The sequence below is a fragment of the Rhinopithecus roxellana genome, chromosome 8, assembly GCF_007565055.1.
Source record: "Rhinopithecus roxellana isolate Shanxi Qingling chromosome 8, ASM756505v1, whole genome shotgun sequence".
Lineage (NCBI taxonomy): Eukaryota > Metazoa > Chordata > Mammalia > Primates > Cercopithecidae > Rhinopithecus > Rhinopithecus roxellana.
The window spans coordinates 54,107,586-54,122,334 of NC_044556.1; positions in this window are offsets into that span (position 1 = coordinate 54,107,586).

Sequence of the window (14,749 nt, forward strand, 5' to 3'; positions counted from 1 at the left end):
TGCCTCAGCCTCCCGAGTAGCTGGGACTACAGGCACCCGCCACCATGCCCGGCTAATTTTTTGTATTTTTAGTAGAGACGGGGTTTCACTGTGTTAGCCAGGATGGTCTCGATCTCCTGACCTCGTGATCAGGCTTCCCAAAGTGCTGGGATTACAGGCATGAGCCACCGTGCCCTGCCAACTGCTGTTTCTTTAAAGCAACCTGTCTTTTTTCTCTGACTACCTTTACATTTTCTGTTTATCTTCGGAATTTTACATTTTTACTAAGCCTCATCTTGATGTAGGTTTCCTTTTTTTTTTTTTTTTTTTTTTGTCACAGAGTTTTGCTCTTGTTGCCCAGGCTGGAGCGCAGTGGCGCGATCTCGGCTCACTGCAACCTCTGCCTTCCCGGGTTTAAGCGATTCTCCTGCCCCAACCTCCGAGTAGCTGGGATTACAGGCGCCCGCCACCACGTCTAACTAATTTTTGTATTTTTGGTAGAGACGGGGTTTCTCCATTTTGGCCAGGCTGGTCTCGAACTTCCGACCTCAGGTGATCCACCTGTCTCGGCCTCCCAAAGTGCTGGGATAACAGGCGTGAGCCACTGCTCCCGGCTGTGAAGTAGATTTCTTTTCATTTCCCTTTCTTAGAATTTGCTGCCTCTTTGCTGTGTGCACTGGCATTTTTCGTTAGTCCTAAAAATTCTCAACCATTATTTCTTTCAGTACCACCTCTGTCCCATTTTCACTCTCCTGCTATCCAGAACGCTGGTAAAGCATCTCTTAAGACTTATTACCCTATCCTTCGTGCCTCTTAATCTCTGTTCCATATGTTATGCCTTTCTGTTTCTCTGTACTACATTCAGAATATTTTTTTCTAACCTAATTTCCAATTCATGAATTACCTCTTTTACAACATTTCATCTGCTGCCAATTACATCTATTGGCTTTTTAAAATATAATTTGTTTTTTTTTTGCTTTTATTTCTGTAAGTTCTATTCGCTATTTTTCAAATCTAATAGATCACATTTTTCTTTTTTAAGAAAATTATTTTTAATTGACAAATTAAAATTGAATATATTTATTATATGCAATATGTTGTTTTAAAATGTGCATACACTGTAGAAAAGTTAAATCAAACTAATTAACATATGCATTACCTCACATGCTTTTTTTTTATGGTGAATACACTTCAAAACTACTCCGTTTGCAATTTTCGAAAATACAGATAATCATTATTTACTATAGTCACCATGTTGTACAATAGATCTCTTAAACTTATTTTGTAACCTTTAACCAAACTTTTCCCAACCCCCTTTCTCCAACCATTGGTAACCATTGTTCTGCTCTCTACTTCTATGAGTTCAACTTTTTTAGACTCCACACATAAGCGAAATCATGTGGTATTTGTCTTTCTGTGCCTGACTTATTTCACTTAACATAATGCCCTCCCAGTTTATTCATATTGTGGCGAATGATAGGATTTCTGTCTTTTTTAAGGCAGAATAGTATTCCATCATGTACATATACTACATTTTCTTTATCCATTCATTCATTAATGGATGCTTATGTTGCTTTCATATCTTGACTATTGCAAATAGTGTTGCAATGAACATGGTAGTACAGATAACTCTTCAACACACTAATTCCATTTTCTTTGGCTATATACCGGTTGATGGCTATTGTGATACTTCAGTTCTTATCATCTTAGTTTAAAAGAATTTAAACAAAAGACACACAGAAAAAGAGATGCAGCATACAATAATTTATTCCAAAGTAAAAAAGAATGTTTTGAAAGTTAAAAGTGCAGAATAGACAGTACATTCTGAGACAGAGAACATCCAGGGCGGGCTGCTCATAAGGATGAGGCAGCAAAGACTGGCACTGAGGAGACTCCCTTTACGGGAGTCTTACGTTATTCAAAAGGGTTGTGGGAAGAGGTGTTACTAGTAAGCATGTTCTGGGTGGTCCTCTAGATGCACATGCACAGTAGCTGTACATGCTTGTTCGTATGTCATGTGTCTCATAAGCATCTTAATCTCCACCCAGGGTTGTGTTTCTTACTATTAAAATGAGCAAAGGGTCAGTTTGAGTATAGGTAAAATCAAAAGGCACATGCTCTGTAGAGGGGAAAGGCCCTACTGGAGATAGCTTTGCTTGAATGAGCTGGACTACAATGCAAATGCTGAGGCTTATTGTACTGACTGTACGGTCACCAAGGTTGCTGTGTCCAAGGACATGGTCAGTTCCTTAACTACCTGTCCTGCCACATACCCAGTAGTGAGATTGTTGGATTATATAGTAGTTCTATTTTTAATTTTTTGAGGAACTTCTATACTGTTTTTTCATAATGGTTGTACTAATTTATGTTCCCATAAACAGTGTGCAAAGTTCCCTTTTCTCCACATCCTTGCCAATATTTGTTATCTTTTATCTTTTTGTTAATAGCCATTCTAAGACATAATGTGGTATCTCATTGCAGTTTTAATTTGCATTTTTTTTAATTTGCATTTTTCTAATGAGTAGTGATGTTGAGCGTTTTTTCTTTTTGAGACAGAATCTTGCTCTGTTGCCCAGGCTGGGGTGCAGTGGCGTGACCTCGGCTCACTGCAACCTCTGCCTCCTGGGTTCAAGCGATTCTCCTGCCTTAGTCTCCCGAGTAGCTGGGATTACAGGCATGTGCCACCATGCCTGGCTAATTTTTTTGTATTTTTAGTAGAGACGGGGTTCCACCATGTTGGCCAGGCTGGTTTCGAACTCCTGACCTCAGGTGATCTGCCCACCTTAGCTTCCCAAAGTGCTGGGATTACAAGTGTGAGCCACCACACCTGGCCTATTTTTTCCTTATATTTGTTGGTCATTTGTATGCCTTCTTTTAGGAACTGTCTATTCAGATCCTTTGTCCATTTTTACTCAGGTTATTTGTTTCTTACGATTGAGTTGTTTGACTTCCTTATATATTTTGGATATTAATCCTTTATCAGATGTATGCTTTGCAAGTATTTCCTCCCACTTTATAGGTTATCTCTTCACTCTGTTGATTGTTTCCTTGGTTGGGCAGGAGCTTTTCGGTTTGATGCAATCCTGTTTGTCTATTTTTGCCTTTATTGCCTATGCTTTGGGGGCATATTGAATAAATCTTTGCCCAGACCAATGTCATGGAACATTTCCTCTATGTTTTCTTCTAATGGTTTTGCAGCTTCACATCTCACATTTAAGTTTTGAATGTGTTTCAAGTTGATATTTGAATATAGTGTGAGGTAAGGGTCTAATTTCATTTATCTGTACATGGATATCCAATTTCCCCAATGCCTTTTATTGAAGGGACTTTCCTTTCTTCATTGTGTGTTTGGGTACCTTGTCAAAAATCAGTTAACTGTAAAAGCATGAATTTGTTTCTGGGCTTTCTATCTGTTCCTTTGGCCTATGTGTCTGTTTTTATGTCAGTATCATGCTATTTTGATTAATATAACTTTGTAGTACATTCTGAAGTCTGATAGAATAATGCCACCAGTTTTGTCCTTTTTGTTCTTGATTGCTTTGACTATTTGGGTTTTATTTTGTGGTTCCATACAAACTTTAGGATTATTTTTTCTATTTTTGTTAAAAATGCCATTGGAATTTTGATGGGGATTGTATTGAATCTGTGGGTCACTTTGGGTAGTATGGACATTTTATTGGTATTAATTCTCCTGTTTCTTGAAGACATTTCCAAAGTTGTCTCTTATTTAAGCATGATTGTTTTTGAATCTGTGTGGCTGATTATAATTGATCTGAAGTCTTACTGAGTCTGTTCTGCTTTTTTTTTTGCCTTTGAGTACCTAGCTTATGTGAGCCTGAACTTCAAATCCATTCAAGCACTAGCCCATGACCACAACTTCTTCTTTTTTCTTTTTTTTTGAGATGGAGTTTCGCTTTTGTTGCTCAGGCTGGAGTGCCGTGGCGTGACCTCAGTTCACTGCAACCTCCGCCTCCCAAGTTCAAGCAATTCTCCTGTCTCATCCTCCAGAGTAGCTAGGACTACAGGCCACTACTCCCAGCTAATTTTTTGTATTCTCAGTTGAGACGGGGTTTCACCATATCGGTCAGGCTGGTCTTGATATCCTGACCTCGTGATCTGCCTGCCTCGGCCTCCCAAAGTACTGGGATAATAGGCGTGAGCCACTACACCCAGCCTGGCATCCTTTTTTCAGCACTCCCCATATCTTCTTAGAGAATATCCCAGGGGTTCTGGAGAGGCCATGAAGGTCAGTTATCTGCACAAGACTGCCCAGCAGGGATGGCAGGAGATGCTCTTGCTCATAGGGTTTAAAGCTGTCTAGATGTAGGTCTGGTCCAGGTTGCAGAGCCTAAGAAGTCACTGCGAGTGGATCCATCCTAGGACACAACATCTCCTGGTCCATTGGGGTCCACCTGTAAGTATGATTTCACCTCCTCCCTTCAAGGAACATGTTAGAACAGGGCATAACAGGCACTGTTCTCAGAGATAGTGGATTCCAGTGTACCTTGAGGCTTTTTTAGCTGCTGGAAGCAATAGTTTTTTGAAAAAATGAAAAAAGCAAACAGGGTCCTCTTTAGGACATCCCAAGAGAAGAAGACTTATGGATGAAGGGGAGAAAAAATAGCAAAGATCTCAGACTCTTCTAATCCCAGGCTCTGAGAAGTCTTAGTCTCTGGAAAAAGAAACAGCTCATCTGAGTTTGTTCAGCCAATTATAACTAGTTACATCAGCTGGGATCTGTCAGTGAGTTCTGGTCATCAAGGTGAATTATTTCTCTGCTCTGGCATTGCTCTGAGGGCTGTAGTGTTCATTTCTATAGTACTTATTTAGACGGGCTCCTCTCAAGAATCTAGCAACCTAGTCCCCTTCTTCCACCTCTTTCTTCCTCTTCTAAATCTTAGAGCCTAATTAAGTTCATCTACCATGATCACAGTTCTACATAAGATCACTTTCTGAGGTTTGGGGTAGGTAATGAATTTCTGGAGGGCACTATCCTGCTGGTACCTTGGTTTCAGACGTCAAGCCTCTGTGAGACAATAAACTTTCTGGCTTCTGGGACTCTGCTGCAGGAAACGAATACAGGAGGGAACAAGAAGTCATTCCAGAAAGCATTCTGGGCCAATATCCATGTCAGTGATCACCTTTAATAAGAGATATCCAGTCCCCAAGGGCTTGTGAGGAACTTCTCCAACTTGCCATCAGTGATGTCACTTGCATCCTTATGTTCTGAAGCCCCTAACAGAGAAATGGAAGAATGCTCTGGAGGACAATAATATACTCTGGGCCCTCTAACATGGTCAGGATACTGAACTGCAGCAAAAAGTAGGTAAAGGTCAGTTACACTTTTGGTTTCATTTACCCTGATGCTTTCTGGCTTTCCTTCTTTTGGTATTATGAGGGCAAGAGATACAAAATCAAGAAATTAGGTAATGATATTGATCTGCTTTCTTCCAAGAGCCTTCAAGGAGAGAGCCAACATCTCCTCCAGACAACTGTTCATGATAAGGGGATAAAACAGGTTTAGTGTGTGAAATTATGTTTCTTGTAAGTCTGGAAGGAAAATGTACAAAAGCATCTCTTGTAGACACCCCCGCCCACTCTGGCAGTAGATCAGAGAGCCATAATGCCGGTGTTATCAGATACGTTGGACATAAACAATAACCACAGTTGTGCTGTGGCTGGAGCTAGAAGTGGCCAATTGATTACAATCTCCTTCCTCTTGAGATTTCTCGGGGGCTAGACTCCACCAAGAGCCCAGGAAACACAGTTTAGAAGGTGGCAGAGAAGTCAAGACTCTGTCACAGAGCCTTGGCAGTGCAGTAGACATGTGATTTCCTGGAGCTGACCATGAACTACCTTTTTGTTTTCTCTTATGATTGTCCCTGATATTTGTTTCAGCATTTTGTTTTAATTTCATTAATATTTCTTCCTTTGATCATATCCCTAATTTTGTGGGTTGAATAATGGTCTCTTATGCCCTGGATTTTATGAATATGTTAAGTTTTTTGACAACAGGGACATGACAGATGGAATTAAGGTTACTAATCAGCTGACTTTAAGACAAGGAGATTATTCTGGACTGTCTTGTGTAGGCCCAATGCAAAATCATGAAATTCCTTTCACTTTTCTTTTTTTTTTTTTTTTTTTTGAGACATGGTCTCACTCTGTCACCCAAGCTGGAGTGCAGTGGCGTGAACATGGCTCAATGCAGCCTTGATGCTCCTGGCCTCCAGCAATCCTCCCACCTCAGTCACCCAAGTAACTGGGATTACAGGCATGCACCACCATGCCCAACTAATTTTTTGATTTTTTGTAGAGATGGGGGTCTCATTTTGTTGCCCAGGCTGATCTCAAACTCCTGGGCTCAAGTGAGCCTTCCACCTCAGCCTCTCAAAGTGCTGGGATTACAAACGTGAGCCACTGTGCCCAGCCCCCATGGGATTCCTTAACAGTAGAAGAAGAAGGGAGAATAATGGTCAGAGATATGCAGTGGAATCGAGAGACAGAGAAGAGATTGGGAGCCTATGAGAGACGTCACCCACCATTGCTGGTTCTGAAGATGGAGGATGAAGGTCGTGCACTAAGGCACGTGGGAAACCTCTAAAAACTGGTAATGCCTCTCAACTGACAGACAAGACACAAATGAGCCATTGGTGCCACAGTGACCTTAAAAGGAATTCCACCAATAACCTGAATGAACAAGGATATGGATTGTCCCCTAGGACCTCTAAAGAAAACACAGGCCTGCTAACATCTTGATTTTGGCCTTGTGAGATTCTAAGCAGAAACCTAGCCAGGGTTGCCAGACTTCTAACCTAAGGGCACTATGAGATAATAAATTTGTGTTGTTTTCAGCTGCTAAGTTTGTGGTAACTTGTTACAACAGCAAAACCTAACAAATCAGGTACCCTTAAGAAGTAAATCCAGGTTCCTCCTGTGGAGAATGAGGTAGATTTCATTAATTTTCTTGTCCCCACTCACCTGTGTCTGTACGTTGAATAGTGTGATCCTCTTTACTACGAATTAGCCCGGCAACCAAGCCTTGTAGGTCAAGTATTCAGGGTTAAACTCAGTTTCTTCTTCCAAGAAGACTCATCTTGTCTACTGTTGGGGGAAACTAGCCCCACGCCACCCAGCGGGTACCCCAAGTCCGGTGGAGACAAAGGAGTTAGAGACAGAATAAGCATTTAAAAGGCGGGTCCAGGGGACAGGAGCAGCTGAGACTTGCTCACGGCCCAGAGCTCTCAGGCTCTTCCCAATTTATTGGTTTACAAGCTCTTGGTTCTTAGCGCAGATGGGAGGGGGAGGAAGGGATGAGGAAAAGCATTAATCAGTGAAGGAGAACTCATGAGTCATTGAATGAGATGTATAGCAGTGGCAGTTTCTGTGAATTTCCTTGAGCAAAAACGTGTGTCTAAACTACTTAAGATCTTTAACTTATCAGGACTGAAATGGGTGTGAGTGGGTTTCAGGAGGAGCCAAGATGTTTGATTATACTCCACTGCTTCAAGGGAGTGTTGTTTCCCAGAGCAACCTGTGGCATGCCGCTGAGCTGATATGCTCTCAGGGCATAAAGACATGAAGGCAATAAGGAGACTTTTCTCCTCAGAGGCCGCCCATGGCTCCCCATGGGTGTCTCACACAGGGGAGATCAACTCAACCAGTACCCCAGACACTCTCTTTCCCACAGTTTACCTAAACCAAATTGCATGGGGAAGAAAGGTGCAAAATGTATATATTCCTAATGAACAAACTTTCTAATCACATCTTCTAAAATTCACACAGTACTCACCAACTTGACCTTTTATATTTGATTGGAGTATCTCAGCTCGTTTTGAGATTTTTATTTTGTACTGTTCAGGGATCTTATTATCATTTTGCTTACTTCTGGGTATTTTATTTTTAAAATAAAATGATGCATATAAAAACTTTTTTCTAGTATATTAATAGTTCAAGCTGTCAGATGGATATACTATCTGTATTCACCTCTTAAATAGCTCAGAAGTTTACCTGCCTGTCATAAGTATGCTCTTATTAATTTAACACCAAGCTGTTATTTTATATAACTAATCCAGTTTCAGCATGGCTTTTAAAATTTTGTTTGAGAAATGAGAGGAAAAATGAGAGATAATATATCTGTGGTAGAGTGGCTTTCAGAAAGCTGCTAGTCCAGGGCTGGGCACAGTGACTCATGCCTGTAATACCAGCACTTTGGGAGGCCGAGTCAGGCAGATTGCTTGAGGTCAGGAGTTCAAGATCAGCCTGGCCTGCATGGTGAAACCCCCGTCTCTACTAAAAATACAAAATTAGCCGGGCGTGGTGGCGCATGCCTGTAATCCCAGCTACTTGGGAGTCTGAGGTGGGAGAATCGCTTGAGCCCAGGAGGTGGAGGTTGCAGTGAGCCAAGATTGTGCCACTGCACTCCAGCCTGGGTAACATAGCAAGACCCTGTCTCAAAAAAAGAAAGTTGCTAGTTTAATGTAAGAAGAGGTCAACAAGTAGTAGAAGTTCAACATTATTGTGGAAACATTCAGTGGTTTCCAATATAAACTGGATAGTGTGGGTGTCAACATCCACACTGGAAACATCCAATATTATTATTGGATGTTGTTATTATTTTCCGTAACTGTATTAGTTATTGAAACTGTATTAGTTATTTCAATAACTATATTAGTTATGGAAAATAATAACTTGGTGTCAAATTAACAAGAGCTTACTTGTGACATGCAGGTAAATATCTGAGCTATTTAAGAGGTGAATACAGATAGTACATATTGGATGTCTGAAGTTATAAAACTCATTATGTACTCATCTACACAATGTTTGATGTTATAAAACATCCAATATAATTACTCATCTATACAATGTTAGTAGATGAGTAATTATATTCAAAATATCAATGAAGATAACATTTGAACTAATAAAAACTTCAACTGCATATGCCAGTGTACTCGTTAGGATCTTTTCACTGAAAAAAAAAAAGGTCCCAATTCAAATAGTTTGAAGAGTGAGGAAATTTATTCTTCTATCCAATTGGAAGTCAAGAAGAGGAATGGTCTTCTAGGTCAGTTGTTAAAGCAGCCCAGTGCCACTGTCAAGGACCTAGATTCTTTCTGTCTCTCTATCTTTCATTTCTCAGCAGACAGGCTGGCCCTCGGGCTGACACTCCTGTGGCCCTAGAATGATTACCAAAGGTCCAGGCCTCCCATGCAGACATATCACCATCCAGACAAAAGAAGGGCCATCTTGTGTGGAATCTCTCAGATATGAACAATAATAGAAAACCAAGCCCTAACTACGTACCAGCTGTATTATATATATAATCCTCTCAACAACCCTATATGGTCATTATAATGATCATCTCCATTTTCTGGAAAACAAAGCCACAAAAAGCTAGGCAGTTTGCGTTCATCACTGAGTGGTGAAATTGGAATTCAAATCCAGGCAGTCTGGTGTTGATATGATTTGGATCTGTTTCCCCACCAAATCTCATATTGAATTGTAATCCCCATTGCTGGAGGTGGGGCCTGTTGGGAGGTGATTGGATCATGAGGGCAGAGTTCTTATAAATGGGCTAGCACCATCCCCTCGGTGCTGTTCTTGTGATAGTGAGTGGAGTGAGTGAGTTATTGTGAGACCTGGTTGTTTAAAAGTGTGTGGCACCTCCCCCTTCTCAGTCCTGCTCCCTCTTTGCCTTCCACCATGAGTAAAACCTCTCTGAGCCCTCCCCAAAAGCAGATGCTTCCATGCTTTCTGCATAACCAGTGGACTGTGAGCCAATTAAACTTCTTTATAAATTACCCAGTCTCAGGTGTTTCTTTGTAGCAGTGAACGAATGAACAGGTGGCAAGGCCTCATGCTGAACCTCCCATACCATACTGCCTCTCACATAGGCAGTTCTGCCCTCAGAGTCATGGAGATTCCAAGAATATTGGGGTCCCACTATAAAGTACGTTCAATGAATGATGGTGGTGCAATGAGTTAGCTCTTTAAGGAGATAGACAAAGTGGTATGTCCTAAGATAAGACAGTAGGAATGAAGTGGGAGGTCTTACACTGTCGCCCTCCATCAGGCATCTTTTAACAAGCACAACGCAAGCATTTGCCATGCTGCTGTGATCAGTGATGATCTTGTGATCTTGGGCTTTCTGGGGTTGACACCACACTGTCCAGATTCTACATGACTTTTCATTGAGAACAACACTGTGATTCACATTTGGCCTCATGCTTCCTTGGTCGTGAGAACAGAATTTTATCTGTAAGGCTGGATTTATTTGACATCTTTAGTAGAAAATAACAAAAACAAATGTCGACTAGCTTATGACAAAAGGGAAATGTACTAAAATGACAAAAAACTCGAGGGCAAACATGTAGTCAGACCTCAGAAATCACTGAATCCTAGAATGAAAACCTATGGGAAATCCAAGTGAGACTATCTTTCGACTCTGCTTTTTTTCATGTGTCTACTTCATTCTTCATTTTGCAGACCAGTTGTCTTCTCCTGACAGCTTGCTGGGATATAGCCACCAGTATACAGTGTAAAAATGTACCTGTTACACAGCCATTCCTAGAGAATTCATTTCCATTCCCATTTCCTACCCATCCCTGCCCCCTGCCTATTCTGCGTAATGAAGGAATACAGACTGTAAGAAAGAAACGAATCCCTCCCCCGCATCCAAATCCCTCCGCCCACCTCCGCTAGCTTTCTTCTGTTCTTTTGCTTCTTGCTTTCTTTCTTTCTTTTGTTTATGTCTGGTCTTTCTTGTCTCCTTCTTTCTTTTCTTTCTTTCTTTCTTCTCTCTCTCTCTTTTCTCTCTCATTTCCCTCATTTCCCCATTTTCTCTAAATTCCTAGGTAAGGGTCTGTGATTAACCCATCTCAGGTCAGAGGCCTATCCTTGATCCAATCAACCATGGCCAGAAGAATAGGGTCATGTTCTACAAACACGGTGATAGGTTTTTGTTTCTGTGGATGAGAGAAAGGGGACCCATGCAAGAAATTGAAGATATTCTTGTGTACTGTGGAGCTATTCTCCAAGATGACATGGGAACAGAATAAGATGGGAATGGAAAGATATTTTTACTATTAAAACTGTCCAACATATGCAAAAAGAGACATTAATATAATGAACCACACACATGATCACCCAGTATCAGACATAACACTTCATTACGTATCTCTAAAAGTTATATTCACATAAGCATAATGCCATTGCTACACTTTTAAAAAGTCAACAATAATTGTTTGACACTATCTAATATCAAATCAATACTTATATTTCTCCTGGCACTACATTTTTTGTATTTGTTTTTTTAAGCCAAGATCCAAACAAGATGTCATCTAGCATTGGTTTCATGCTGCATAAACATCTTTTTAGCCTAAAGCAGTTCTCATACAACTATCTGACTCAGTTTTTATGACCTATGAAGAAACCACATTATTTGTTCTACTGAATGTCCCACACGCTGGATTCTAAGAGCTTAAAGGTTATCTCCAAGGAGCTAGAACAAAGGGCTACATCTATATTTGGGCAAGGTTAATCTTTTACTAGATGATATAAATTCAGTGTATTTTGATCAACCACAATCATTATTCCTTTGATACTTAAATTTTTCCATATTGGTTCTTAGGTCCTTTGACAGTTAGTCTTCATTGTCACACTTTTATGTCCCTGGCATGAATTCAGCCATTTCTCTAAAAAGTTCTTGCTTCTTTTATAGGAGAAATGGCATTTAGAGACCATAGCCTTATCCCTAGGTGTGCTCATTGGTACCAAGTTTTTATTGTTTTAGCTAGGGATTGGCAAACTACAGGCCATAGCACTGCTTTTACACTACAATGGCAGAGTTGAATGGTTGCAAGAGAGACTATTGCCTGCAAAGCCTAAGAAAAAGTTTGCTGGCCCTGTTTTAGGCCTTTTGTTGAAAAGTGAGTTGTAAATCCATGCTGATATTTCCAATTCAAATTTAACATCAATAATTTTATTTAACTTCTTTGCTTTTATGTGTGTATCTCTTCTCTTACACTAAAAGAAAAATCTTGATCCTAGAATTTTCCCAGGACTCGTCTGTTTTTAACACTGGAAGTCGTAGATAATGGGAAACCCCTCAGGCATAAGCAAACTGGAACAGTTGTTTACCTTACTTCGTTCTTAAAATGTTAATATCAGTATGATTTTTATTTATCTTACAATATGTGTTAGACATATTTAAATTATACCAAATTATTACTAAATTTATTTACTTATTTAATGTACAAAGTATTTAATTAAAACCATTCACTCAAATTCTGCATTCTAAAGTCAGTTGAAATAATTCTCTGTATGATTATATTACCAAAGTAATGTTCAGTTAGGTACATTATTTTAGTTTTTTCCCTCCTTTTAGGAATACCCTTTTACTTATTTATTTTCAATATGTAAAACAATTACAAGATTCTACATTCAAAACTCTACAGCAGGCTGGGTGCAGTGGCTCACATCTGTAATCCCAGCACTTTGGGAGGCCGAGGCAGGCAGATAACTTGAAGTGAGGAGTTTGAGACCAGCCTGGGCCATATGATGAAACCCTGTCTCTACTAAAAATATAAAAATTAGCTAGTCATGGTGGCACGTGCCTGTAGTCCCAGATACTTGGGAGGCTGATGTGGGAGAATCACTTGAACCAGGGAGGCAGAGGTTGCAGTGAGCCGATATCACACCACTGCACTCCAGACGAGGTAACAGAGTGAGACTCTGTCTCAAAATTTCTCAAAAGAAGACATTCATACAGCCAACAGACACATGAAAAAATGCTCATCATCACTCGCCATCAGAGAAATGCAAATCAAAACCACAATGAGATACCATCTCACACCAGTTAGAACGGCAATCATTAAAAAATCAGGAAACAACAGGTGTTGGAGAGGATGTGGAGAAATAGGAACACTTTTACACTGTTGGTGGGATTGTAAACTAGTTCAACCATTATGGAAAACAGTATGGCAATTCCTCAAGGATCTAGAACTAGATGTACCATATGACCCAGCCATCCCACTACTGGGTATATACCCAAAGGATTATAAATTATTCTACTACAAAGACACATGCACATGTATGTTTATTGCGGCACTATTCACAATAGCAAAGACTTGGAATCAACCCAAATGTCCATCTGTGACAGACTGGATTAAGAAAATGTGGCACATATACACCATGGAATACTATGCAGCCATAAAAAAGGATGAGTTTGCGTCCTTTGTAGGGACATGGATGCAGCTGGAAACCATCATTCTTAGCAAACTATCACAAGAAGAGAAAACCAAACACCGCATGTTCTCACTCATAGGTGGGAACTGAACAATGAGATCACTTGGACTCGGGAAGGGGAACATCACACACTGGGGCCTATCATGGGCAGGGGGGAGGGGGGAGGGGGGAGGGATTGCATTGGGGAGTTATACATGACATAAATGATGAATTGATGGGTGCTGACGAGTTGATGGGTGCAGCACACCAACATGGCACAAGTATACATATGTAACAAACCTGCATGTTATGCACATGTACCCTAGAACTTAAAGTATAATAAAAATAAAAATAAAAACAAACAAACAAACAAAACAAAACAAAACAAAAAACCAACAACTCTACAGCAAGTTTTAGTAAGAGAAGTCTCACCTCTATGCATGTTTCCTCTCTCCTCGTAGAGGCAGAAGTTTTTAGTTTTAATTAGTTTTACTTTTGTTCTTCCAGTGGGTTTTGTTTTGTTTTTTAAATATGAGCAAATATGTAAATGTATATATTTATTTATATCCCCCATACTCTATATACTATTGTACATCTTGCTGCTTTCACCTAAAAATACATCCTGAAGATTATTGCATATCAGCATATAGAGATCTTCCTCATCCCATTTTATTATTCTATAGTAATTTTCCATTGTATACGTGAATCACAGTTTATTCACCTATCCCTCTATTCACCAGTTTTTGAGTTGTTTGTAATCTTTTTCTATTAAAAAATGCTACCTTATTCACAAGTCATTTTCCAATTCTGCCTGTGTAGTTTTGTGATAGATTTCTAGAACTGAGATTGTTCTATCAGATGGTGAAGTCGTACATAAATTTGCAAGATATTGCCAAACCGTCTTTTACTATAGTTGTAACTATTTTTTATGCCAACTAATGATATACAAGATATTCTATTTTCTTTCACCATGACCAACCCAGTAAGCTTTCAAACTTTTGATTTTCACCAATATGATAGGTGAGAGTTGTTATCTCAGCATGGAGGTAATTTGCATTTCTTTTATTGTGAGGATTGAATTTTGAAACAAGAAAAAGGGCAAGCAAGGCCCTGTGATGACCAAGAGCCTGAGCATGCTTTCAGTTATTTCCTCTCTTATGTCAAAAAGCATCTTCACACCACGATTGTGAATTTATTCACAAGAATTACCAAACTTCTTCTTTCGTTGTTAACAACTCTGTCTTCAACTGCCATAGTTTCCAGAGAATTGAATGATGAATTGTCCAAAACCACAGAAGAAAAGTTGCTATTTGAGAGCATATCTCTCTGATAAAAAGTTCCTCAATCAGTGAAACTACCCTATGCCAAACGCAAAGAGTGGGAATTCCAAGGAAGAACAAAGATCTGTTACAAGTAAGTTCCATAGAAGATGCACCCAAGTGTGAGTAAACTGCTGGTAAGCAAAGGAGCAAGGTGAAATAAACACCTAGGTTAAGAAGTTAAGATCTCCAGGTACTTCGGAGATGAAGAAAAAAAAAAGCAGAAG